This window comes from Chiloscyllium plagiosum, unplaced genomic scaffold, assembly GCF_037043375.1.
Source record: "Chiloscyllium plagiosum isolate Xiang-an unplaced genomic scaffold, Cpla_swu_hap1 HiC_scaffold_51, whole genome shotgun sequence".
NCBI classification, from domain to species: Eukaryota; Metazoa; Chordata; class Chondrichthyes; order Orectolobiformes; family Hemiscylliidae; genus Chiloscyllium; species Chiloscyllium plagiosum.
Window position 1 is genome coordinate 26,346,361 of NW_028270189.1, and position 26,609 is coordinate 26,372,969.

Sequence of the window (26,609 nt, forward strand, 5' to 3'; positions counted from 1 at the left end):
TCCCATGCAGTAATCTGTGGTAATTCTAGTGTCCAAATCTATTGAAAGTAAAAATTAACAACTTTATTTCTTAAAGTATAACAGAGTATAAACGAACGACTATTTACAAATTCTTCCTCTAACCTGTCTTTTACCTTCCCCATTTACAATACTACTCTGATAAGACTCCTAATTAAGAATTACAAAACACAACGACTTATCTCAAAATCAGGAAGCTTTCATTTCTTCTGCATATTCCTGTCTTCTTTTCTTCTTGGGGACTCTGCGTCACCAGTAACTAATCAATAAACGTACCTATAGGAGAGCTATATTTCAGGCAGTCTTTGCATGCTGGAGCTTGGCAGTTCTCCTCTCAACTGTTCAATTTTCCATGCACTTGTACCGCCAAACTATTGGAATGTATCATTGGCTGTTAAGATTGTCAATGTAATAAATTGAAACTTGGTTGGAGGTGGGTATTTTAGGGGTATCACTTAAAATGTTTTGCTGAATTTGTTTCGAGACAATGAGCTAATTGGGTTGTTCGACCAAATGTTACATTATGTCTATTTTTCAGAACTCTTGGTGCTATCAGGTAGTTATTGCTGGTTTTTAATTCTCTCAAAAGTACAGTACACCCACGTATTCATCACAGAAGTCACACGGAAACTTGACGATAGAAGCATGACACATTGACTTCCCTAAAGGTCTTGAGGCAAGCAGATTGGTTTTTATAACAAATGATAATGGTTGCATTTAAACTCCCCAATTTCCTTCATGAGATATCAACAGACCATTATTCTGTGGCACTAGATTATGAGTCAATGGCTTGACCACCATAAACTGTCTTCCCTTATGTGCAGGGAACAAGTTAATCATCCTCAATAGCAATTATTTAGTGACGGACATGTGGTTACAAGGAACGTGAAACTGTTGCATCCGGATTGAACAAAGGCACAAATGGTTTATTCAGATATTGCACTGAGACTGATGACGAGAGTGGGATATCATAGTGGTGGTATTGGACAGGATTGGTGAGTGGGGAGGACATGGAGATGTAAATATGTGAAGGACAAAATGGATTATGGAGGTTGAGAAGTGTCTGGTTCCTTCTCGCATATCAGTGAGTCATCTATAAATCGTAGTTTGGTAGTTATAATATATAAGGAAATCATTTTTTGTTTGGAATTGTTTGGAATTGAAGATATGTACATATATCATGTACATATGTACATGATATATGTACATATGTACATATCATGAGCAGAAAGTCAGTTCAACCCGATTCAGTAGACAAATATAATGACTTACCAGGACCACCAACTATCGCGAGGTTGGGATAGTAACCACCTTGAATATCCAAAGGATATTCTGGATCCGATATTCTAATCATATCCAACGCTGAGAAATCCAGCAAAAACTCAAGGATAAACTCCTGTCCGTTGTTGGAACATTCCAGTCAAATTTTCTCAGATTCTGATCCATTGTTGGAACATTCCCATCCATGGTCCTCAGATTATGATCAATTATTGTAACGTTCCTGTCTAATGTACTCAGATTCTGATCTCTCCTACCCCTCTCCCTGTCGAGCTGCTGATGGAAAGATACAGTCGGTAACTTCTGATCAGTGATTATAATGTCAGTAAAATATGGAGAGAACATTTCTAGTCCTTAATCTGACAGGCAAATGTGGCTACGACATCATGCATTATAACAGACAAATGGCATGGATATGCTAACAGAGAATATGATGTGACACACAATTCAGATGGCGAGTCGAGGATCAGAGAGGGCAGGTGAGGATCATGCTGTTAATGTTGTCGATGTCAATTGTGATTAAGTACCATGCACTGGTTTTTAATTTCAGTGCGATTATGATATTGGGGACATGGCTGCTGAGACTGGAGGGAGGGAACATAATATTTCCCAGTCATCAGCATTGGGATGTTACTCTTTATAAATCACAAGAACATCAAATTCCAGGATACATCTCCAATGAGGAACGAGGAGCGCCAATACTAACCATACAAACAGAAAACATTGGAGCAGAAATTTGGCCTTTCAGCCCATTGAGCCTGCTCCGTCATTCAATGATGGCTGTTAACCTTCTCAACCCCATTCTTTCACTTTCTATCTGTAGCCCTTCATCCCGTTTACAATCAAGAACCTATCTGTCTTACTCTTAAATATACTCAATTACCTGGCCTCGACAGCCTTCTGTAGCAGTGAATTCCCTACATTCACCACTCTCTGGCTGAAGAGGTTCGTCTTTATCTGTGTTTGAAAATGTCTTATTTTTACTCTGTCCCCTCGGGTACTAGTCTCCCCTCCATTGGAAATATCTTCCCAAAATGCACCCTGTCCAGGTCATTCAATATTCTGAAAGTTTCAACTAGACCTCCTAACATCCTTCTGAACTCTATCAAATATAGATCCTCAGAAGTTCTTCATATGTAAAGTTTTTCATCCATAGAAACATTTTCGTGAATCTCATTGGAAAATGCTCCTTGGCCAGTACATCCTTCCTGAGATATGGGACAGAAAACTGTGCACAATAATCCAATTGTAGCCTGAACAAAATCTTATAGAGCCTCACAAGTACATCCCTGCATTTATATTCAAGCCCTCTTGAAATAAATGGAATCATTTTATTTGCCTTCCCAACTGCTGACAACCTGCAGGTTTACCTTTCAAGATCCTTGGACTAGAACTCCCCACCTCGTCTTCTGAACTTGCTCACTATTTAGAAAATAGTCGATGCCTTCATTTTTCCTGGCAAACGGCATGACATCACACTTGTACACGTCATGCTCCACCTACCACTTCTCTGCTCACTCCCCTTACCTGTGCATATCCTTCAGCAGGACACAGTTGCTGGAGATCAGAGTCAAAGAGTGTGGTGCTAGAAAGGCACAGCCAGTTCAGGTGGACTCTGAGGAACAGGATACTCGACGTTTCAGCCATAAAGCCTTTATCAAGAACGAAGTGGTGGGCGAAAGAGGTTTGCGAGATGAACAGGAGGGGCTGGAAGGAAGGTAACTTGGAAGACGATGGCTAAATGAAGATGAATTGTGAGAGTGGAAGGTGGAGTGGATAGATGGGAAGGAAGATAGACAGGTAGGACAGTTCAACAGGCGGTGCTTAGTTGGAGGAATAGATATGGGTTCAGGTGGAGGGAGGGGAGATGGGGAAACTGGTGACATTGCGCTGGATACCGTGTGGTTGAAGGGTTCCAAGATTGAAGACGATGCGCTCTTCCTCCAGACGTCTGGTGGCTAGAATATGGCAGTGGAGGAAGCCAATAACTTTCATGTCCTTGGAAGAGTGATAGGGAGAGGAGAAGTATTCAGGTGCAGGGAAGTGGGGTTGTTGGGTATGTGATGGAGAGTGTTCCCTGAACCGTTCTGAAAGCTGGCTTCCTGTCTTCCCAGTGTAGAGGAGACCAGGAGCAATGGACAGAGTAGATGAGGTGTTTGGATGCACAGGATATTCTCTGCCTGATTGGAAGGATCCTTTGGGGCCTTGGATGGAGGTGAGGAGGAAGTTGATGACACAGGTTTCATACCTCTTGCAATGGCGTGTGGGAGGGGGGACTCGTGAAACTAACGAAGGAGTCGTGAAGGGAATGGTCTCTTCAGAAATCTGATAGGGGTGAGGAGGGAAGTATATGTCTGGTGGTGTGGTCTGACTGTTGGTGGCAGAAATTGTGGAGAATGATGCGTTGTATCCTGATGTTGGTGCTCTGGAAGGTGAGCCTCAGAGGGGAACTAGAGGGTGCTAGTGCACCATCCTGCCGCCGAACTACCTCTTCGATGCTATCTATCCCTCTATTCCATCTTTGCACTGTTTGAAAACTTAGCCAGAATGCCCTCAGTTCCTTAATGTAGATCATTGATGCACAAAGCGAATTTTCTGGTCCCAACACTGAGTCGTGAGCAATACCACTTGTCACTGGATGCCATCCTGGGAAGAACACTTTAATCCCCACTCTCTGCTTTCTGTCGGACAGCCATGCATCTATCCAAGCTCGTACCTTGTCTGTAACACCAGGGGCCCTAATCTTACTCAATAGCGTCCTGCCTGGAACCTTACCAAAGGATTTTCGAGAAGAAGGTGGACAGCATCTACTGGTTCTTAGTGAAATCTCATTGTTACTCCCTCAAAGTATTCCAACAGGTTTGTCAGGCATGAACTCCCACTGATGAAACAATGCTGACTTTGCACTATTTTACTAAATGCTTCCAAGTATTCAGAAATCCCACCCTTCATGATGGATTCCAGGATGTTACCCACAACCAAGGTTAGGCTAATCAGTCTGTAATTTTCCATCTTCTGTCTAACTCCTTTATTAAATAGAGTGTCACATTAGCATTTTCCAGCCTTTCCTGATTTTAGTCATTCCTGAAAGATTACCACTTTCACTTTCACTACCTCTTCAGCTATCTCACTTACAACGCTGGAGTGCAGTCTACATGGTTCAGGTGATTTATCCAAATTCAGGCCATTCGGTTTTCTAGCATGTTCTTCTTGATGATGACCTCCATACTCAGCTCTGCCTTTTCACTCTCTTCAATCTTTGGGAAATTACTCGTGTTTTCCACCATGAACATTGATGCAAAGTCCCTCATTCATTTCTTTGTTGCCACTACTGTCTCTCCAGCATCATCTTCCAGTGGTCCATATTCACTTTTGCCTCTCTTTTGCACTATATATATATAAAGAACCTCTTACAGTCTCCTTTCTATTACTGGTTGGCTTACCTCCATATCTAATCTTTTTTTGCCCTCTGTTAGTCTTTGTACGTTTCCCAATTCTCCAGTTTCCCACTGCCCCTCACCACATTATAAGCTTGATCGTTTGCTTGTATGCAATCCCTGACTTCCTTCGTCAGCCCTGGCTGTCTCATCCTCCCTGTACCATGCCTCCATTCCTCGGCAATAATCTCTGCTGTGTCTCCTGAATTAATCTTGGAATCTACTCACATTGCTGTTCCCTGTCTTTAATGCTTGATTCCTCTCCCAGTCAATTCTACCCAGCTTCTCCCTTATGCCTCTGTAGTTGCCTTTATTCAGCTGAAATACTGTTACCTCTGATCCCATCTTCTCTCTCTCAAATTGTAGAATAAATTCAACCATGTTCTGACAATTGCTTCCTAAATTTATCTTCACCCTAATCTCCCTTACGAATCCTGCATCATTAAATCCAATATCATTTGTTCCCGAGTGCGCTCCTCCAGACGTTGCTCCAAAAAGCCATCTCGTAAACATTCCTAAAATTCCTTTTCTTGCGAACCACTACCAATCTAATGTTCCTAGTTCCCCTGCATACTGAAATCACCTATAATTACTGTGCTTTGCCTTTCCTACACATTTTTCCTACCTCCTGGCGTATCTTGTGTCCCAGCTCCTGACGACTCTTTGGAGCCTGAACAAGAATTCAACTGTGGTTGTCTTACCTTTGTGGGTCCTCCATTCTACCCAGGCAGATTCTACACCATCTGACCTTGCTTCCTTTCTTACTATTGATTTAATTTCATTTCTTACTAATAATGCAAATTCACTCCCTCTGCCCACCTGCCTGTCTTTTCAATAGATTAAATATCCTTAAATATTCAGATCCACTTGCAGCCCATCCCTTCATACCTTCCGATTTAATTCTGTGCTACAAGCTCATTTACCTTATTCCTTATACAGCATGCATTCAGTTGCAATCCCTTCAGTCCTGCATTAACCGTCCGTCTTCTCATTGTCATTCATTTGTGCAGGACGCTTGAAGTTTGATATGTTAAACATTTCCAGATGCTGTATCCTATTTGTGCCTGTGCTGGAGATTTGAATAACCTCTCCTGAGTTCTGTACTCTTGCCGCCTCTTTTAATTCGGCTTTTGTAATTAAACCCTATAACTGCAACCCGCCCACCCCCACCCCGTTCCCCCCCGCCACCCCCACACACACATGCACACACACACACACACACACACACACACACACACACACACACACACACACACACACACACACACACACACACACACACACACACACACACACACACACACACACACACACACACACACACACACACACACACACACACACACCTAATCAGTTTAAAGCTCTGTCTCCAGCCCTGGTTAGGATTCACTCGGACTCTGGTCCCAGCGCGGTTCAGGTGACGACTGTCCGATCGGAGCAGGTCCTTTCTTCCGCAGAAATAAAATGTGTTTATTCAACACAAAATACAAGGATAAAAAAGCTTTTCTGTACATACCAAAATATGAAAACTACAAAAAGACAATATTGTTAAAATACACTTACTATGTGGAGCTATATAAATTGTAATGTGAATTACAAAACCATGGAAGAGCTGAGATCCTGATTTCCCCTCTGCCAGTGATTCCCTTCACTGAGATTCCACCCTGCCTCTCACGCAGTGTCTGGAGGGGCTACAAGTTCCTGTTGGCCCAGCATATTTAAATTAATCTACCTTCGCCCTGGAAGCAATCTATTGGTCTATTGGATTGTGTTTAACTGTCAGCAACTCAGCTCTGGCATGTTATTGGCGATAAATGATCTGGGATGACAGCCAATATCAGCATGGTGCTCACAGGGTATGGCACCAGACAAAGGGCTTACAGTCTGTGAGAGTTTCTAAGAAAAGTTTCTGTGTATTTCTCCTCATGATAGCTCCTGATCTAACTTCACGTTCGTCTGACACCCCTTGCTCTCACTCACTCTGTCGCACCTTTTTTTTCACTCTGGTTATCTCACTTCACTGTCTTTCTCTCTGTTTATTCCTCTCCCTCGCAGTCTAGCTCCGATCATTATCTCTATTTTCAAGTTGTCATTATGGTGAGCTCATGAACGCATGGTGGGCTGAATGGCCTGCTTCTGTGTTGTATTAATTCTGAAGTTCTCTGACCCACAGTAACAAGTTTTGGTGCCTGGAGAGACAAGCTGGTCCAGTGAAGGACACAGTGGACAATTATACATTATCTCTTCCTATTTTCTGACATGCAGCGACATCGAAATATCTGTTCAAACAAACAGATTCCTCATATTAAAATCAGCACACTTCAGACTGCCAGGCCACTGTGTTCAGTACCCTCTGTTTTTTTGTTGGTCTTAGCTGTACTGGGATTAGTCTCCAACTCCTCCTCAGTCACTGTACCTGTGGACCTACTGCTGTGGTTCCACACACCCCTCCCCCACCGCCGCTACACACTAGTTTAAACACTCGTAAAGGACAATAGCAAACCTGCCTGCCAGGAGATTGCTGCCAGTTCAGGTCCATCCCGTCCATCTTCTTTATATCCTACCAACCCGGGAATCCCAATGATCCACTTATCAGAGAGTGTTATCAGTTCATGTCCATCCCGTCCTTCTTGTGTGTATCCTACTGACCCGTGAATCCCAATAATCTACATATCGTAAATTGCTGCCATTTCAGGTTTATACCATCCTTTTTGTGTATTTCCTACCGACTCGGGAATCCCAATGATCCACATATCGGAAGTGCTGCCTGCTCGACCAGCACTTTGATCGTGTATTTAACTGTGCTACCTTACGATTCCTAACCTCACTCGCACATGACATATTCTAATGTCTCCAAAATTCAAATATCCTTTCAGCACAACTCAAGCAAGGCCTTTTCTTTAATCTGCATAGACTTGATAATAAAAACTTAAGTGTGACGTCAGGAAAGTGAGACCACTAAATCAGTCCAGTGACCACCGGATGTGATATCTATCCCCGCCACCAAACCAGTTTGACAAGGCATACATATGGACCATCTATTTGCAGATGGACGAGAACAAGCAGAAAATTAGAACATGGCAGAGCAGATGGATGTAATGCAGCCTCTTTACTCTGCTTTGATATTCAGTTGGATTCTAGCTATTCTGTTCTTTTTAATGGCCGGGTCTTTACCCAGCATCCCCAGCGGATCAGAAAGTTCCCAGTGTCATTGTGTGCACAGTCCTGCGAAGGGAGTATCCAGTGCCAGGCAATGGGGTGTGAGGTGTCCCAGGGGTGGCACAAGGAAAGGCTGCATGTAGTGCCGATGGACTGAGGGAACTGAGAGAGATGGAATGGGCATTCAGGGGCACTGCACTCAGACAAGTGGCCGGGCAAGATTCCTAAACACCGAGGGAACTCGTGAACCACGACTGCTTCAACAAAAACCTGTCACATTTGCTGCATTTCATCATCGAACAAAAGCAAAAATACTGTAGATGGTAGAAATCTGAAGCAAACACATAGACGTATTATAGAGAAAGAAAAGAGTTAATGCTCCCAATGCAGACACGGGAAGAATGTACAAAGTCCACACAGACAGGGTCCAGAGATTGGAAATGAACCCAAGTCCCTAGCACTGTGAGGCAGCATTGTTGTGTCACCAGGCTGGCCAATGCTGGATAATTGGGGATAGTATAGTTAAAAGCATAGATACTGTTTTCCATGATCGGGATTAAGAGTTCTGAAGGTTGTGTTGCCTACATGGTGCTCGGGTTTGGGATATATCATCTGGGTTGCAGAACTTGGAGCGGGAGGGGAATGATCCAGTGGTCAGGGTCCGTGTAGGTACCAACAGCTGGACAAACAAATGACAATGAGAAGAGCGACGGGTAATACAGGACTGATCTATTATATCGGAATGCATGCTGTATAAGAAATAAGGTAAATGAGCTTGTGACTCATCGATAAATTGGCAGGTACAACATAGTGGGCATTACAGTGACATCGCTGCAAGAGCATCAGGATTCAGAGCTGAATATTCAAGGATATTCATCCTGTCGAAAAGATAGGCAGTTGGGCAGAGAGATAGAGTTGTCCAAAGTTTGTGCGAAGATTTGTAGCTCGGGTGCTCGTTGCTGTGGTTCTGTTCGCCGAGCTGAAAGTTTTTGTTGCAAACGTTTCGTCCCCTGGCTAGGCGACATCATCAGTGCTTGGGAGCCTCCTGCGAAGCGCTTCTTTGATGTTTCCTCCGGAGTTTTAGTGGTCTGTCCCTGCCGCTGACAACCGGAAGTGGCAGGGACAGACCACTATTATCACCGGAAGAAACGTCAAAGAAGCGCTTCGCAGGAGGCTCCCAAGCACTGATGATGTCGCCTAGCCAGGGGACGAGACGTTTGCAACAAAAACTTCCAGCTCGGCGAACAGAACCACAGCAGATAGAGTTGTCTCAGTATTAAGAATGGAATTTAATCAATAATCAATAATAAGAAATGAAATAAGGTCAGATGGTGTAGAATCTGTGTCAGTAGAATTGAGGAATCAAAAAGGTGTAAAAATGCAGTTGGAGTTATATACAGGGAGCTGGGGTGTAAGATACACCAGGAGCTAGAAAGATCTGCAGGAAAGGCAAAGTTACAGTGATCATGTGGAATTTTATTATACAAATGGACTGGGAATTCAGATTGATAGTGGTTGGCTGGAAAATGAATTTGTGGAATGGCTTTTGGAGCAGCTTGTGCAGGCAGACTAGATGAGGGGAGCTGAAAATGACAGTGATGATAATATGATTGAATTTACTCTGCAATTTCAGGTGGAGAAGTTAGAATCAGAAGTAACAGTATTCCAGCTGAATAAAGGCCATTGCACAGACATGAGTGAGGAGCTGGGTAGAATTGACTGCGAGACGGGCCCAGCAGGAAAGACAGTACAACAGCAATGGCAATAGATTTTTGGAGTAATTCAGGATACAACAGAGATTTATCCTAAGGAAAAAGAGGCTTATATAGGGAGGATGGGACAACCATAGCTGACTAGGGAAGTCAGGTATAGCATAAAAGCAAAAGAGAATTGATATAAAGTGGCAAAGTGCAGTGGGAAACCTGAGGATTGGAAAGCATACAAAGACAAAACAGAGGGCAAACAAATTAAAATAAGGAGAGAGATTATTAAATATGGGGGTAAGCTAGCCAGTAAGATAAAGGAATAGTGCAACAGTTTCTTTCGATATATAAAGTATAAAAGAGCGGCAAAAGTGAACATTGGATTGCTGGAAAATGGTACTGGAGAGATAGCTGTGGGGAACGAGAAAATGGACAAGGAACTGAATAATCACTTTGCATCAGCTTTCCTGGTGGAAGGCACGAGTAATACCTTGAACATTCAAGAGATTGAGGGGCCAGAAATGAGTATGATGGCCCCCACCATGGAGAACATGCTAGAAAAAAATGTAATAGTCCAAAGGTGGTTAAATAACCTTGACCAGATGGACTACATCCCAGTATTATAAGGGAGATAGATGAAGAGGGAGTGGAGGCAATCGTGGTTATCTTTCAGGAATCACTAGAGTAAGGAACGATCCCACAGCACTGGAAACCTACGACGTGACACCCCTTTTTAACAAGGGACTAAGGAAAAAAACAAAACAAACACCATTTTAACCTCTGTCAAGGGTAAGATCTTGGAATCCATTGTGTAGGATGAGATTTCTGAACAGTTGAAAGTGTTTGGTAAAATAGGGCAAAGTCCGAGGGCACAGCCTTAAATGAAAGGGAACACTTTTTAGAACAGTAATAAGGAGAAAGTTATTTAACCATAGAATGGTGACTCTTGGAAATTTATTGCCACAGAAGGCTGTGTGGTCAGGTCATTGATAATATTTGACACGGAGATAGATAGTTTTTGATTATCCAGGGGATGAAGTGTTATGGGGAAAAGGTCGGAGAATGGGTTTGCGAAACCTATCAGCGATGATTGAATGACGGAGCAGACCCGATGGGCTAACTGTCCTAATTTATGCTCCAGTGTCTTATAGTCTTTTGGTTCGAAACCTTAAGGAAGTACCTTGCATCTCTGAGAATATAGATTCATGTTCTTCATGAAGGTCAGAAGCTGTTGGGAATACTTAACTGTTTTAGAATGAAGGTATTGTGGCTGATGTCGGGGTGGTGGATAATATGACATTAAGTGCAGGATCACACACCAACTGCACTATATTAATGTGGGGAGAGTTTATTCAAAACTTGGACCTCTCCGTCTCTCTCAATTGGGAGAAGGGGTTGGGGTGGGTGGGCGGAACGTCCGTCCAGGCACTTAAACTATCCCGAATCATGCATCCTGAGTGAAATAGCAGTCATGGAATTTATCACCTTCCCATTGTCTGTTTAGAACATAAGGAGTGATTGTCCATCCCACTCAGCGTTCAATAACCTCTTATTCTTTCACGGCGCTTCAGATCAACGACCTCCTATTCTTTCACAGCGCTACAGATCAACCTTCACTCACCCCTCATGGTGCCATCATCTCAGGGATTAATGTGGTGGAACTCCTCTTCACCCTCTCTGTGGTAAGGAGATCACTCCATATAAAGGAAAGAAAATCTGTCCACAATACCCCAAATACTGCCTCAACAACACTCTCAGGTTTGATCACAATAATTCATTTCCCTCACTTAGCTGGCTCCATTTCTTTCGTGTGACACAGGAAACAATTCATTTACAATGCACTGCCACTGATGTAGAATTTAAAAACATCCTCTCATCTGTAGGTCAGCATCAATATAGCCAGCACCAGAAGTGCCCAAGGAGATGGACATCACTCTTGGAAGAGACTCGCTCACAAAGAATACATCTAAAACAGTGAATGGCTAACTACCTGAATGGAAATGAGCCGTTGGAATATGGGATGCAGGCAGAGGAAGAGAGCTACCTTTCCTTTTGTTCTGCCCTCACGGGATGTGTGCAGCCATGGTCAGGCCAGCATGTTATGCCGATATTGAACTGAGTGGCTGTTTCAGGACAATAAATAGTAAAACAAATTGCCGTGGGTTTGCAGTTAAACAGAGACTTGACCAGAGAAGGATGACCCACTGCCTTCTCTAATGGGCTTAAGGCAAGCCGATATCAACAGGTTATCATTCTGTGGTTCTAGAATACGAGCCAATGACGTGACCTACAATACACTGTCTGCCCATCTTTCAGATTTTGTGCAGAGAACAAGTTAAACATCTGAAGTGCAATTATTTTGTCATGGACACGTGGTTAGAAGGGACTTGAAACAGATATATGTGGAAATAACAAAGGCACATACGATGGTGTATTCAGGAATTGAACTGAGGATGAGCAGGAGACTGGGACGTCTTAATGGTGGAACTGGACAGGACTGGTATGTGGGGAGGATATGGGGATGTACACTTTGCAGGAGAAAACGAATCAAGGAGGTTGAGAACAGTGTGTTTTAACCTCGCGTATTGGTGAGTAATTTGTAAATAATAGTTTGCTAGTTATAATTTTTAAGGAATGGAATCTTTGATTGGAGCTGAAAACGTGGGCTTGCACCTTCCTAAAATCTACATATCATGAGCATCGAATCCGTCTAGACCGTTTCACTAAACAGACAGAGTCACTTACCAGGAACACCAACTATAGCAAGGATAGGATAGTAACCAGCTTGAATAACCAGCGTTACATCTTCAATCCGTGATACTAATGATATCCAAGGCCGGGAAAGCCAGTAAAGACCATCGGATAAACTCCTATCCATTGTTGGAACATTCCAGTCTAATGTTCCCAGATTTTGATCCATTGTTGGAACATTCCAGTCTAATGTTCCCAGATTTCCATCTCTCCTGTCCTTCTGTCTGATGCTGTTAATCCCTCTTATTGCTGTTGGACATGCTCCCGCTCACACTATGGGATAAAACACTGAAAGCATTCCCTTATTGAAAGAAGAGAGAAAATCCCTAGGGATGCATACGAACCATGGAGACTGACATAATTACAATCGCTGAACAAATAGCTCCAGTTAACACCTTTGAATTCAATGCTACTTCATTAAAATTCAAAATAATGTGGAACATTTATGCATTCTGGGTGTGATATGCGAGTGTGACTGAATGAAGGAATGTTGAAGATGGCAGATTGATTGTGTGTAATCATTCAGTCAGCCTTGGATATGAAAGTAATGCCAGAAGTTTAACGGAACATAAACATGCTTCTCTGTTCATTAATACAGAAATAAATCCCGTAACTACTGATCAGTCATTGCAAAATCAGTAAAACATTGAGAAAACAACTATCATCCATGATGTGATAGCAAAATGTGCCAAAACAAAACGTGGGTTACAACAAACAAACGGCATGGATACGTTAACAGAGAATTGCACATGGCCAACACAGTTCAGATTGTTATTCCAGGATCAGAGAGGGCAGCTGTGGGTCATGCTTTTGATGTTATCGATGTTAAGGAACTGTCTTGAAGTGTCATTTAATGGACTTCAATTACATTATGATTATGATATTGGGGAAAAGACAGAAGACGGAGAAGACTGGGGGACATGGCTGATTCGACTGAGTGGAGGGACAGTGATGTTCCCTATTTAGCAGAATCGGAATGTTACTCTTTATAACTCATATGAAGAACAGATTCAAGAATACATCTACAATGAGGAGTTAGCAGAGACAATATTAATGAAATGCGTTTATGCGATATAAAATGCAGAAACAAAATGATTTTCTGCACCCACCAATATATGCAAAGTACAAAGAGATAAGGTTATTAAAATACACTCCTGAGATAGAGCTACATAAATTGAAATGTGAATTACATAACTAGGTAAGTGGTACGCAAACTTTTTCAATCATTATTTGACCCACAGCTAAGATCGTGATTTCACCTCTGTCAGTGAGTCCCCTCACTGAGATTCTCTGGCCTAGTCTCTCATACAGTATCGGTGTGGGCAGGAGTGGGGAGGTTGTTGGAGGCGGGGTGGTGGTTATAATTTCCTGCTGCTCTTGGCACAGTCTATTTAAAAACTATGCTTTCTGCATGGAATCAGTCTATTGGCCTAATGGGTTCTGATTAGCTGTCAGAAACCCAGCTCTGTGATATTGTTAGAAATAAATAATTTGGGATGGCAGCCAGTATCAGCACAGTGCTCACAGTGTATGGCGCCCAGACAAAGGGCTTGCCGTCCAGAGGAATTTATAAATAAAGCTTCTAACTTCTCTCTGTCCATATTTATCTACAATAATGCAGTCTTCTAATCTATCTGAATTCGCCCTCATCTAGCAACTCTTCCCCTCGCACTCAGTCGGTCGCTACCCTTGCAATCCTCTCTCAGTTTATCTCCCTTCACTTACTATCTCTCTGTTTATTTCTCTCTTACACGATCTCTCTTCACAAACTCTCTCTATCTCCAATTGTGCAGTTGGAGAGCTTGTGACTCCATGATGGGCTGAATGGCCTGCATCCCTGCCATAATAATTGAGGTTCTCTGACCCACAATAAATACTTCCTGGACAGACCTGCTGGTCCGGTGACAGGTACAGTGCACAACTACCCGTTATCTTTTCCAGCTCTTCTCTGGTGTACAGCTGCCTTGAAATGTCTGTTCAAACAAAACAGACTGAATGAAATCCGAGCAGTCGAGAAGACGTTCATGAGTGTGTATTTCAATCAGGATTTAATGAAGGATGAGATTCCAGAATAATATAACCAATGAACGAAAAACAGGGCAACACAAGAAATGGCAGCTGAGTACAACATAAGATTCCAAGTAGGTCTCATGGTATAACCAATAGATTATCAATCCAGAAAAATCAGCTCCTGTTCTGTGGATCCAGGTTGAATCCCGCCACGGCAGAGTGAAAATTCAATTCAATAATGTAAATATATCCCTGGAATTAAGTATCTACTGATGAGAATGAAATCATTGTCGATTGTCAGAAAAATCCATCTGGTTCACCAATATCCTGCAATGAAGGAATCTTCCATCTTCACCTGGTCTGGCTGACATGCAACTCCAGACCCAAAGCAATGTCATTGACTCTCAATCGCCCCCTGAAATGGTCTAATGAGTTATTCGGTTGTATCAATCGCTACAAAGTTTCAAACAAATGAAACCAGATGGACTACCTGGCATCGAAATGGGCAACGGAAAAGTCAACATTAGAAACGTCACTGTACAACCTGCAAAGTCTTCCTTACTAACTTCTGAGGTCTAGTGCCAACATTGGAACAACTGCCTTACAGACTAGTTAAACAACAGACTAACATAGCCCATACTCACTGAATCATACCTTACAGAAATAAGAGAAATTAAACATGTACAAAGGAGTCTCTTACTGATTACCACGTAACGTCGTTCCTCAGCTGAATCAGTCCTCCTCCATGTTAAACAACACTTGGAGAAAGCATTGACTGTGGCAAGGGCACAAAGTGTATTCTGGCTGGGGGATTTCAAAGCCGACTGTCAAGAGTGGTTTGGCAGCAGTACCTCTGATCATGGTGGTCGGCTCCTAAGGACATAGCTACTAGATTGGGTCTGCAAAAGGTGGTGACGGAATGAACGAGAGGGTGAAAAAGCATACCTGACCTCATCCGTACCAATCTACCAAGTGCAGATGTATCTATCCATGACAGTATCGCTAAAAGTGACCACCACACTGTCCTTGTGGAGACGAAGTCTATTGTCTCCATAAACTGTATTGTGTTGTGTGGCACTATCACCCTGCTAAATGGCACAGACTTTTAGCAGATCTAGCAACTCAAGACTGTCCGTCCATAAGACACTGTGGACCATCAATAGCAGCAGAACTATACTCCAGCACAATCTGTAACGTCACGGCTCAGCATGTCCCCCAATCAATCAATACCATCAATCCAGAGGATTAACCCTGGTTCAATGGAGAATGCAGGAGGACATGCCAGGAGCAGAACCAGGAATATATAAAGATAAAATGTTCATCTGCTGAAGCTTCCAAACAGAAATACTTGCGTCCCAGATAGCATAAACAGCAAGGGACAGACAGAGTTTAGCCATCACAGAACCAATGCATCAGAATTAAGCTCTGCAGTCCTGCTAATCCGATCGTGAATGCTGGCGGACTATTAAACAATTCACCGGCACAGGAGTCTCCACAAATATCCCCAACCTCAATGATGGAAGAGCCCAGCACATCAGTGCCAAATATAAGGCTGAAGCTTTCGTTGCCATCTTCATTCAGAAGACTTGAGTGGATGATCCATTGCGGCCTTCTCCGGTGGTCCCCATCATTACAGATAGCAGTCATCAGCAAATTCGATTAACTGATATCAAGAAACGTTTGAAGGCACGAGATACTGCAACGGCTATGGGCCCTGATAACATGCCGACAATAGTCCTGAAGACTTGCACTCCAGAACATCCCGCTGCCGTAGCCAAGCTGTTTCAGTATGTTTACAAACCGACAATGGGAAAAAACGGCTCAAGTGTGTTCTGTACATAAAACGCAGGGCAAATTCGACCGGTCCAAATATCGCCTTATCAGTCTACTCTCCATCATCAGTAAAATGATGGAAGATGTCATCAACAGATGTATCTATCCATGACAGTATCAAGCCGCACCTGCTCAAAACTAACCTGCTCAGTGAGGCCCAGTTTGGGTTTTTCCAGGATCACTCAGCTCCTGAACACGTCACAGCCTTGGTTCACACATAGAAAAAGGAATGAATTCCAGCCCTTGACATCAAGGCTGCATTCTGCCAAATGTGACATCAAGGACCCCGAGCAAAAACGGTCTCGCGGGCCAACACTCCATTATTGGAGTCATACCTGACATATAGGAAGATTATCATTGTTTTTGGAGGTAAGTCATATCAACTTCATAACATCTCTGCAGTAGTCCCTTAGGATAATGTCCTAGGTCCAAACATCTTCAGCTGCTTCAACAATAACCTTCCTTCCATCATAAGGTCGGAAGTGGGGATATTCGATAATGACTGCACAATGTTCAGCACCATTCGCAAATGCTCAGATACGGAAGCAGTCCATGCCCAAAGCAACAATATCTGGGCAATATCCAGGCTTGCGCTGGCAAGTGGCAAGTAACATTTGCGCCACATACATTCAGACAATGACTGTCCCCAATCAGAAGCAATATAACCACTTTGTATTCAGCAGCATTATCATCACTAAATTCCCCCAGTATCAATATTCTGTGTGTGTGTGTGTGTGTGTGTGTGGGGGGGGTTGTTATCATTAACTAGAAACTCAACTGGACTCGCCACATGACTATAACAGCAGATTAGAGGCTAGGGATACTGCACTAGAAACTCACCTCCTGACTACCCAAAGCCTATCCATCACCTACAAGGCACAAGTCTGGAATGAAATGGAATATCCTCACTTGCTTGAATGGGTGCAGCCCCAACAACACTATAGAAGCTTGACACAATCCAGGACAATACAGCCCATTTGATTTCTACCACATGCACAAACATTCACTCCTTTCACCGTGGTCACTCAGGAGCAGCAGTGTGCACTATCTACAAGACACAATGGAGAAAATCCCCAAAGATCCTAAACAGTTCCTTCCAATCTCACGAACACTTCCATCTGGAATGACAAGGCAGTAGACTTTTGAGAACACCACCACCTTCAAATTCCCCTCCAAACGAGTCAACATCCTGATTTGGAAATGTATTGCCGTTCCTTCACTGTTGCTGCGTGAAAACCCTGGAATTCCCTCTTTAATCACTAGTGGGTCACCGCACAGCGGGTAGATTGCAGCAGTTCGAGAAGGCAGCTCAGCGCCACCTTCTCAAGGGCAACTGCGGACGGGCAAGAAATGCTGGGCATATCCAACGATGCCCACATCCAAAAAAGATTTTTTTAAAAAATAGTTCCAAGTTGAGCATCTCGATGGGACAGGTTATCTGATTTGAACACGAACAAGAAAGCACTGTTTCTAATATTGAAATTATAGATTGTTCTGTTATTAGATGTGTGTTCAGTATTCGATGACATATTGTTGCTGAGTGCTGTCACAAATTGCACCTGTTTTGTTTAAATCAACAATGCTGGCGTAACAGGATCAATCCTTCGAAAATACCAGACAGAAAATGGCAATCATCGTAGAGAGAATGCACCACCGCCAGATAAGACTCACTTTTAGCAGCTCATATTCAAAATATTAATGGAATACTGGCTGACACTGAATCTTCCCACCTTCCATATCACAGGGGTTACATTGACGAGAACGTGAAGTCAAATCAACATACAAATACAAGGATTACAAGAGCAGGTCAGAGACGTACAAGTCTATACTGAATAATAGACCCTATGTCCTAAACGGCATGAGATATAGCAACAGATGTAGGCCATTCAGCCCATTCCTTCACTCTGATACTGTACAATTTTGTCATTGTCTCTATGAAAAGTGGAAATATCTTCTACACATTGACTGTATCCAGCTTTGCAGTAATCCATTAGTTTCAATCAGACACCCCCATCCCCCACAATTCTTCTAAATTCCATCGAGTACACACACTGCTGCTCATATGGCAAGGCATCACCTTTGGGATGGATCACCTCCAACACCAGCAGATCTTTCTCCAGAGATAGTGCCAAAACAGCTCACAATTGTCCAAATGCCGTCTGTCCATAGCCCATTACATTCTCAGCAGTATGTCTTCCGTCTTGCATTCTTGCTCTCTTGAAATGAATGCAAACATTGCTTTTCCTTTCCTAACTGCCAACTGAACATACGCGTTAACCATAAGTGACGACGAATGCTTCAAAATCCTTTTGGGCTTCAGATTTTATGGATCTTATTAGAACATAGTATCTCCTCTATTCCGCCCACCAAAGTGCATATTCTCACACGTTCCCATATTGTATTCCATCAGCCACGTGTTTTCCCACAGTGCGAAACTGTTCAAGCCTTTCTGCAGCTTCCCCACTTCCTCAATTTCATCTGCAAACTTAGCAAAACTGCCCTCAAGTCCTTTGTTCAGTTTGTTCATATATAATATAGTTCCTGGCTCCATGAGAACCGTCCACAACCTACAAGGCACAAAGGTCAAGGTGCTTGACTCCATTCAGGTTGAAGCAGTGGTTTGACTTGAATTACACCTGGAGAGTCTTCACTCCCTACACCACTGACTCTCAGTAGAAGCACACGCTACCCCCTTTTGTTGTGAGTTTACTTCATTATGGCGCAGAATCCCAGTCTATTAATGTCACTGCGTCTCAACACTAGCTGAGTGGTGCTCACACCAACCATGTCACAGCGTATTGATGACGATGGAGGGAGGTCGGCGAGGGGATGTCTATGATGAATAACTGTGTGACTGCCAGGCTGAAACCTGCCCCGACAGCCTCGGATGTACTTGTGCCTGCTGTCACCGCTGCAGGCATGATCAGTCTTCCCGCAGGTCAAATCAAGGAAAGCGACAGGCCTGGATAGTGTTCCCAGCTAAGCTCTCAGATCCTGTGAGGACCAACTCGCAGAGGTATTCACATACAATTTCAGACTCTCCCTCCCAAAAGCTGAAGTCCCAACCTGCTTCAAGAAGACCATAATCAACCTTCATCATTATGCTTTCAATTAAACCTGTTGGACTATAACCCGGTGTTGTGTGATTTTTAACTTTGTACACCCCAGTCCAACACCAGCATCTCCAAATCATAACATCCACCTTGGAAGTGAGAAAGCTCATGCTTTAATGACTTAATGATTACCGCCCAGTGGCTCGAACCTCAATAAACATGGAGTGATTTGAAAGGCTGGTTAGGGCCCACATCACCTCCAATCTCCCAGCCTGACTTGATCCCCGATACTATGCCGACTGATGCAACGGGTCCATAACAGATACCGTATCCCGAGCCCTGCACTTATCCCTACGACATCTGGACAACAAAGACACCTATACCAGACTCCTGCTCATTGACGACAGCTCCACCTTAAACATCATTATCCCCTCCAGATCTCAAAATTCCGTGACCTTAGTCGTGGCTCCACCCTCTGCAACTGGATCACCCTGTTTCTGACCCACAGACCACAATTAGTGAAGATAGGTATCTGCACCTCCGCTACAATAACACTCAACACTGGAGCTCCTGGAGGATGTGTCCTCAGCCCTCTACTATACTCCCTGTACACCCCGGCTGTGTCCCTCAGCCCCCTACTGTACTCCCTGTACACACACGGCTGTGTCCCTCAGCCCCTACTGTATTCCCTGTACACCCACGGCAGTATCCCTCAGCCCCCTACTGTACTCCCTGTACACATACTGCTGCGCGCTCAGCCCCTACTGCACTCCCTGTACAGACACGGCTGTGCCCTCAGCCCCCTACTCTACTCCCTGTACACGCAGAGCTGTGTCCTCAGTCCCCTACCGTTTTTCCTGTACACGCACGGCTGTGTCCTCACCCCCGACTGTACTTCATGTGCACCAAGAGATGTGCCCTCAGCCCCCAACTATACTCCCTGTACACACACGGCTGCGCCTTCAGCCCCCTACTGTACTCCCTGTACACCGACGGCTGTGCCTTCAGCCCCTACTGTTCTCCCTGTCCAAACACTTCTGTGTCCTCAGCCCCCTACTGTACTCCCCGTATACACGTGGCTGTGTTGCCAAATTCCAAACAATGCCAACTGTAAGTTTGCTGATGACATCACCAAAGCAGGAGGGATATCAAACAACGATGAGTCTGAACAAAAAGGAGATAGTAGGTTTGGTGGCATGGTGGAATGATAATATCCTCCCTCTCAAATTCGGCAAAAGTAAAGAACTAATCATTGACTTTAGAACGAAAGGAGGGAAACAAGCCCCTATCTACATCAACGGTTGAGAGAGTGCAGAGCGTCAAGTCCCTCGGACTGATGATAACTGGCAACCTATCCTGGAATTCTCACATAGTTGTGACAGTCAAGATGCTTCAAAAACGTCTCTCCTTCTTCACTTGGCTCAGAATATTTAGCATGCACTATTTCTACAGATGCACTATTGTGAACTTACTGTCCGGGTAATGGCCTGGTACGGCCACGCTCTGCCCAGGACCATCAGAAACTACAGAAGATTGTGTTCACAGCCCATACTATGACGGACTCCAATCTCCAAACCATTGACTCTATTTACACGGCTCGCTGCTGCAGAGAGGCTACCAACATCTTTCCAAGATTACTGAGGGAAGGGAGAGAGGAAATAGCTAGGGCCTTAACAGATATCATTGTAACATCCTTGAACACAACTGAGGTTCCGGAGGACTGGAAAGTTTCTAATCCCCTTGTTTAAGAAGGGGAGCATGAATAATCCAGTTAATTATGGACCGATGAGCCTGACATTTGGGGTAGGGAAGCTGCGAGAGAAGATACTGAGGGATAGGATCTATTCTCATTTGGATGAAAAATGTATTATCAATGATAGGGAAGGTCATGTCTTACCAACTTAATAGAATTATTTGAGGAAGTGACAAAGTTGATTGATGAGGTAGGGGCTGTAGATGTCATGTACATGGACTTCAGGAAGACGTTTGATAAGATTTCCCGTGGTCGGGTTATGGGGAAAGTGAAGTCACATGGTGTCCAGGGTGTGCGAGCGACATGGATAAAGAACTGGCTTGGCAACAGGGGACAGAGCGTAGTAAAGGAAGTGAGTTTCTCAAAATGGAGAACTGTGACCAGTGGTGCTCTATTTAAGATGTTTCGGGAAATATACATGAATGGGCGGGGAGCATAGGGATACAGACCTTTAGAAGATAGGAGACAGGTTGAGATACAGGATTTGGATCGGCGCAGGCTTGGACCACCGAATGGCCTGTTCCTGTACCGGAATGTTCTTTGTTCTAACATTACCAAAGACCCATAATATGCCTGTTAAGATCTCACAACCTCTTCCATCAGACTAAAAGATACAGACACTTGAACACACAGAGCAGTAAGTTCAGGAACAGCTCCTGTCTAGCTGTTATTAGACTGATGAATGGACTCTCTAATCTCAGATAATGCTGATTTTGTTCATATTGATCTCGCTTAGCGCACGCCCTGTGCAGCGTAACCTATAACCCTCTCAGACATGTTTTCCAGCCATCGTTCAGTACATCCATTCTTACCATGGTCTTCCTGGACATATTGGCACAGGACAAAATAAATCCTCACCTCCATACCCCCAGCTCCCTCCAGTGCTCACGCCCAGATCTCTCCGGTCCTCACCCCCAGCTCCTCCCATTCCCCCAAGCTCCCCTTGACCCTATCCTCAGCTCCCTGTGAACTTTGCCTCTCACTTTTTCTCTCACACTGTCTGTTTCCCTGTGTTTTCCTTTTCCCTGTCTTCTGTTTCTTTCCCTGAACCCATTATGTTCCCTTCTCCCTGCACATGCGACTGTTTTTTTCCTTGTTTTGTTTCTTTTCTCTCTTTGACTGACTGTCCATCTGTTTCACTCGCTGTGTTCTCTCTCTCCTTCCCTTTGTTTCTGTCGCTTTCTCCTTCTTTGTGATGGTGATGGCTTCTCTATTAGTTTGAAGCAGGTGATGGCTCATTGGTTCGAGGTTGGCAATACAATACACTCCACAAGGTTTTAGTATAGAGGACATAATTTAAAATTATAAGTTAAATTTCAGTTGTTGTCAAAACAGCAACCAGAACGTGGGTATCTATTTAACAGGCAATTGTTACATCTAACTATTTTAAAACCGCCCGTCTCCCAGTGCTCTGTATACTGGCAACTCAAAGCATTCTATTCGGGTGTCTCATGACCTGACATGGTAACTGCCTAGCTCCATAACAAACTATAGACTGTTGTCTGCACAGTCCAGATCATCACGGAAGACAACCTTTCGTCTATTTGTACTTGTCACCGGCTGGCAACATCAAAGATCTCTCCCAAACCGGTAATGATCTCCTACAACCTCTTCCAACAGGGAGGAGACACAGAGGCTTGAAAACATGGACCATCATGCTCAGGAATACTTCCTTCCCTACCATTATTAGACTGACAAATTGACATCTCTCACTTTTCAAATAATATTAATCTTGCTAATGTCGACCTTACTTTGCACACCTCCTGTGAAGCTGTAACCTTGTATGCCTCACTCTTTCCAAGGACCCTGTGATCTCTGTTTTCTTGTTTAGGGTCTTGTGCCTGCACTACAATAAAAACAAACCTTTCCATTGTACATTTGACTAAAATAAACGAAACCAACTCAGATCAAACACGTGGACTGCAGTGGCTCAAGGTCTTATCAAGGGCAACTGGAAAAATGAACTCATGCTGCCCCAGTCAGAGATACCCATATCTTACTAATGAATATAAGAAGATTACCACACTTAGGAAGAACAGACAGAGGGAAGCAAATCGCTTTCAACATGATCTTAGATATACACAGTTTTCCCTCACTATTTGAAAATAGAGGGTTCCTACAAATCCGTTCACAAGCAGATATGGTGTAAAGTGCAGTAGCACTGATTTATATGGGAAAATCTTCGACTTTCTTCGTAAAAGTGAAAGTCCTGTTCGGATTTCTTTTGGTTAGCGAAACAATGTCATAATGTAAGTCATTCCTAAAGGGAAGTGTAGAACTTTTGAAAAGTGGGGGATACCTGCATTTACAAGGGCATGATATTCAGGAAGATGGGAATGGCGAAAAATAAATGAGGTAAATCTCACATTTTATTTCGAGACCAGCTGATCATCATTCTCTTTGTTTGATCTTTTTCTTCTTTATCTTTCTTTCTCTATTGATTCCTCCTCCCCTTCAAAGCAGACTTCCCTGTCAACGGTATTAATCACACTCCTTTCCAGCTGCTTTCAGTTCAGGAAAGTTCCTCAGCACTTTCTGTTCGTTTCTTTGCATTTCTTCCTATAATTTCAGATTTTCAGCTACTTTCTTTATTTGATTTCACCTTCAATTTTGTTAATTCGTGGAATGTTGGCATCTCTGCCAAGGGCAGAATTCAGTTACCATCACTAAATGCTCTGATTATGAGGCCATTCCACAAGCCAATATAAAGTTAAGCACATTGTCATGGGTCTCAAGTTACAATTTACCCAGACCGGGTAATAACATTAGATTTCTTTACTGAAGGCGATCAGTGAAAGATGAAGGTCTCAGACAAAATGTTGCTTTTATGTTTGTTTTTCGTGAAATTCACTTTTATTCCAATTCTTATCATTTTTATTTAAGTTCTGTCATCAGCTGAAGTGGACTTGAAACACATTATTTGAAACAATATCTTTCGTTTAATAAGCTTTGCTTCTGAATTACATCCAGCGACATTCCTACATTCATACATTGTCGGAGTCATGAAGTAACATCCGAGACAAGAGCAATTTTGTGACTGAAATATTTGTAATTGGAAAAGTGGTCAGAAGAGAGCTTGAAACATTAAGTCTGAATTTTACCAACGTGCAGCCAATGGTTTGTTCAGCAACAGCACTGACACAGAGATGAAGATTGTGGATATTAGGAGCTGGGAGTGGACAGGTTTGGTGACAGAGAGCACACGAGACATAAATCAGTTCAGGGTAAAAAGGGATCTCGGGGTTGTGCACAGGTTTGTTCTCAGATGTTTGTGAGGGAGTGGTCTGCCATTCATGGGTAATGAATGGAGACTGCACTTGAAACTGAAGGCAATAGTTTCTTCCTCTGACAAATATAGATAACGAAATTGCAACGAAGTTCAAACTTGTTTCCGGGATTAATGAATGGACAGAGGTAGAGAATGCCTACAATAGCGAGAATAGGTTAGTAGCGCACCGTCCATCCCGCTCAGAATAATCATTAGCACTGCTGATATCCGATATGGTAGAAATCCCCAAGAGGGGAAATCTTGAAAAGACTCAAGGAAAACCTCCTCTCTATTGTTGTAATGTTCCAGTCCGCTATTCTCCGATTCAGATCTATGCAGCTGTTGATCTCTGTTACTGTTGGAGCTGATGTATCTGTTACTACAGTGGATAGCGCACTGAATGAAGCCTCTTACTAATAGGAGAGGGAAACTCTCCAGTGACACAGTTGCATTGCATGGAGACTGACATCAATCACAGTCAGAGCAATACAGCTTTCAATACAGCACATTTAGTTCATAATATATTTGGACTGGACTACATGTTGACATTGCTTCCTATTGGTCACATCTCCCATCATTAATTGCTCTAGTGAAGTCAGTTGTGAGGGAGAATAAAAATATTTTCTTTTCGTAGGCTACATGATTCTGTTTTATTGTCCGTTTACTATGCTTTAACCGTCTCGCCAAAAATCCTTCCACCTCCCCCCCCCCCCACCACCCCCCACAATCAGGATGTTGTTACTGTGCTGATCTCTCCTCCACGAGAACAAACGCGAGCGAACAGACTGTCATTGGGCATAGCCGCCCTGAGCATAGACAGGAAGTGTGGACTTCTCTGAATGTTCCTCTCACTGCTCGAATCAGACAACTTTGGAACTTCCATAGGGAATATGCTTCAGTAATTTATTTATATAAATTGACAGACTTCTAAATGCAGTTTTATTTGCTGTAAACTGTATTTTTTACGCATTTTGCCCTCAGTCCAAAACTTAAAGTGATAATTACAATGAACGTATTCATTAAGACTTATGAATTAATGAGTCAGGTTCGAATGAACTTGATATTGGCTGGGAGGTAGGCAGAATGGGAGCAGTGGCTGCGGAGACTGGACGGGGAGTGCAATGATATTCCCCAGTCATCATTCCTCTTTCTGACAAACAGAATTAAATCTAATGCAAAACAAGAAAACAGCCAACATTTGGGAGGTGCAATGCTGAATGATAATGTGAACTAAAAGGATAATATTAAATATGATAAAGTGAACTATATTGTATATACACACCATTTAATCATTGGGAATACAGATTGAGTAAGATCACCGGACGTGAAACATTAACTTTGATTTCTCTTCACAGATCCTGCCAGACCTGCTGAGCTTGCCCTCTAAGTTCTGTTTATCTTTTTGTTTGAGATTGATCATATTGTTCATATCTGGCAGGAAACTTATGATTAAAAGCAGACACTAATAACAAAATGTGAAGTGTAATGGGGACAATACAGGAGACTAACAGTAGAGATATAGTCATTCCAAGCTGGAAGAGACAATGGGCTGAGTTTCCCCCACTTTTACTGTAAATAATTCTGTGTTATGTCATCAAAGCCTTTGGAGAGGAGGTAGACAAGCTAGTTCAACGAAGGTCACAGAGTGCTCCACCGTCAATAATCTATTCCTATTATCTCATGAAATTTCAGCTGCTTCTAAAATGTCTTTTCAAACAAAGTGGAGTTCCTGAGATTTGCAGGATAATCACAAAAAATATTCTTTTTTTTTCCTTTGAATCTTAAAGAAGAAACAGATTTCGGCCGTAACACAGGTGTCACAGACACACCAACTATAATAGGAACAGGAAAGGACTACATTGTCCGTATATAATCAAATTCAACATGTAACTCTGTCAAGAAACATGAAATAGAGTGATATAGAAATATGAAACACAAATTAAAAAATGATGGAGAAGCGCAACAGATGAGGAAGTATCAGCAGAGAGAAACAAAGTTAACATATCAAATATGATGTGACACTGTTCTGAAAAAATCATATTGAAATCAAAGGTAATTCTACGTATCTCTGCTCAGAGGGTGCCAGACCTGCTGTGTTTCCCTCTATCGATTACTTTTTCTTTCTGAACTGTGACAAATTGACTGATGTGAACGATATAAGCAAAGCTGCTATCTCAGTTGAATCTCGAGTATTTTTTATGGACATTAAATGAGAAATTACTAAGTTCCTATGTTTGACAGAGCTCTAAATATCCATTACGTATTGCATTGTGAGACAAAAACATCGTGAGACATTGTTGAAACAAAAACCGAAGTTGCTCCAAAAGGTCTGCAGCGTCTGTACAG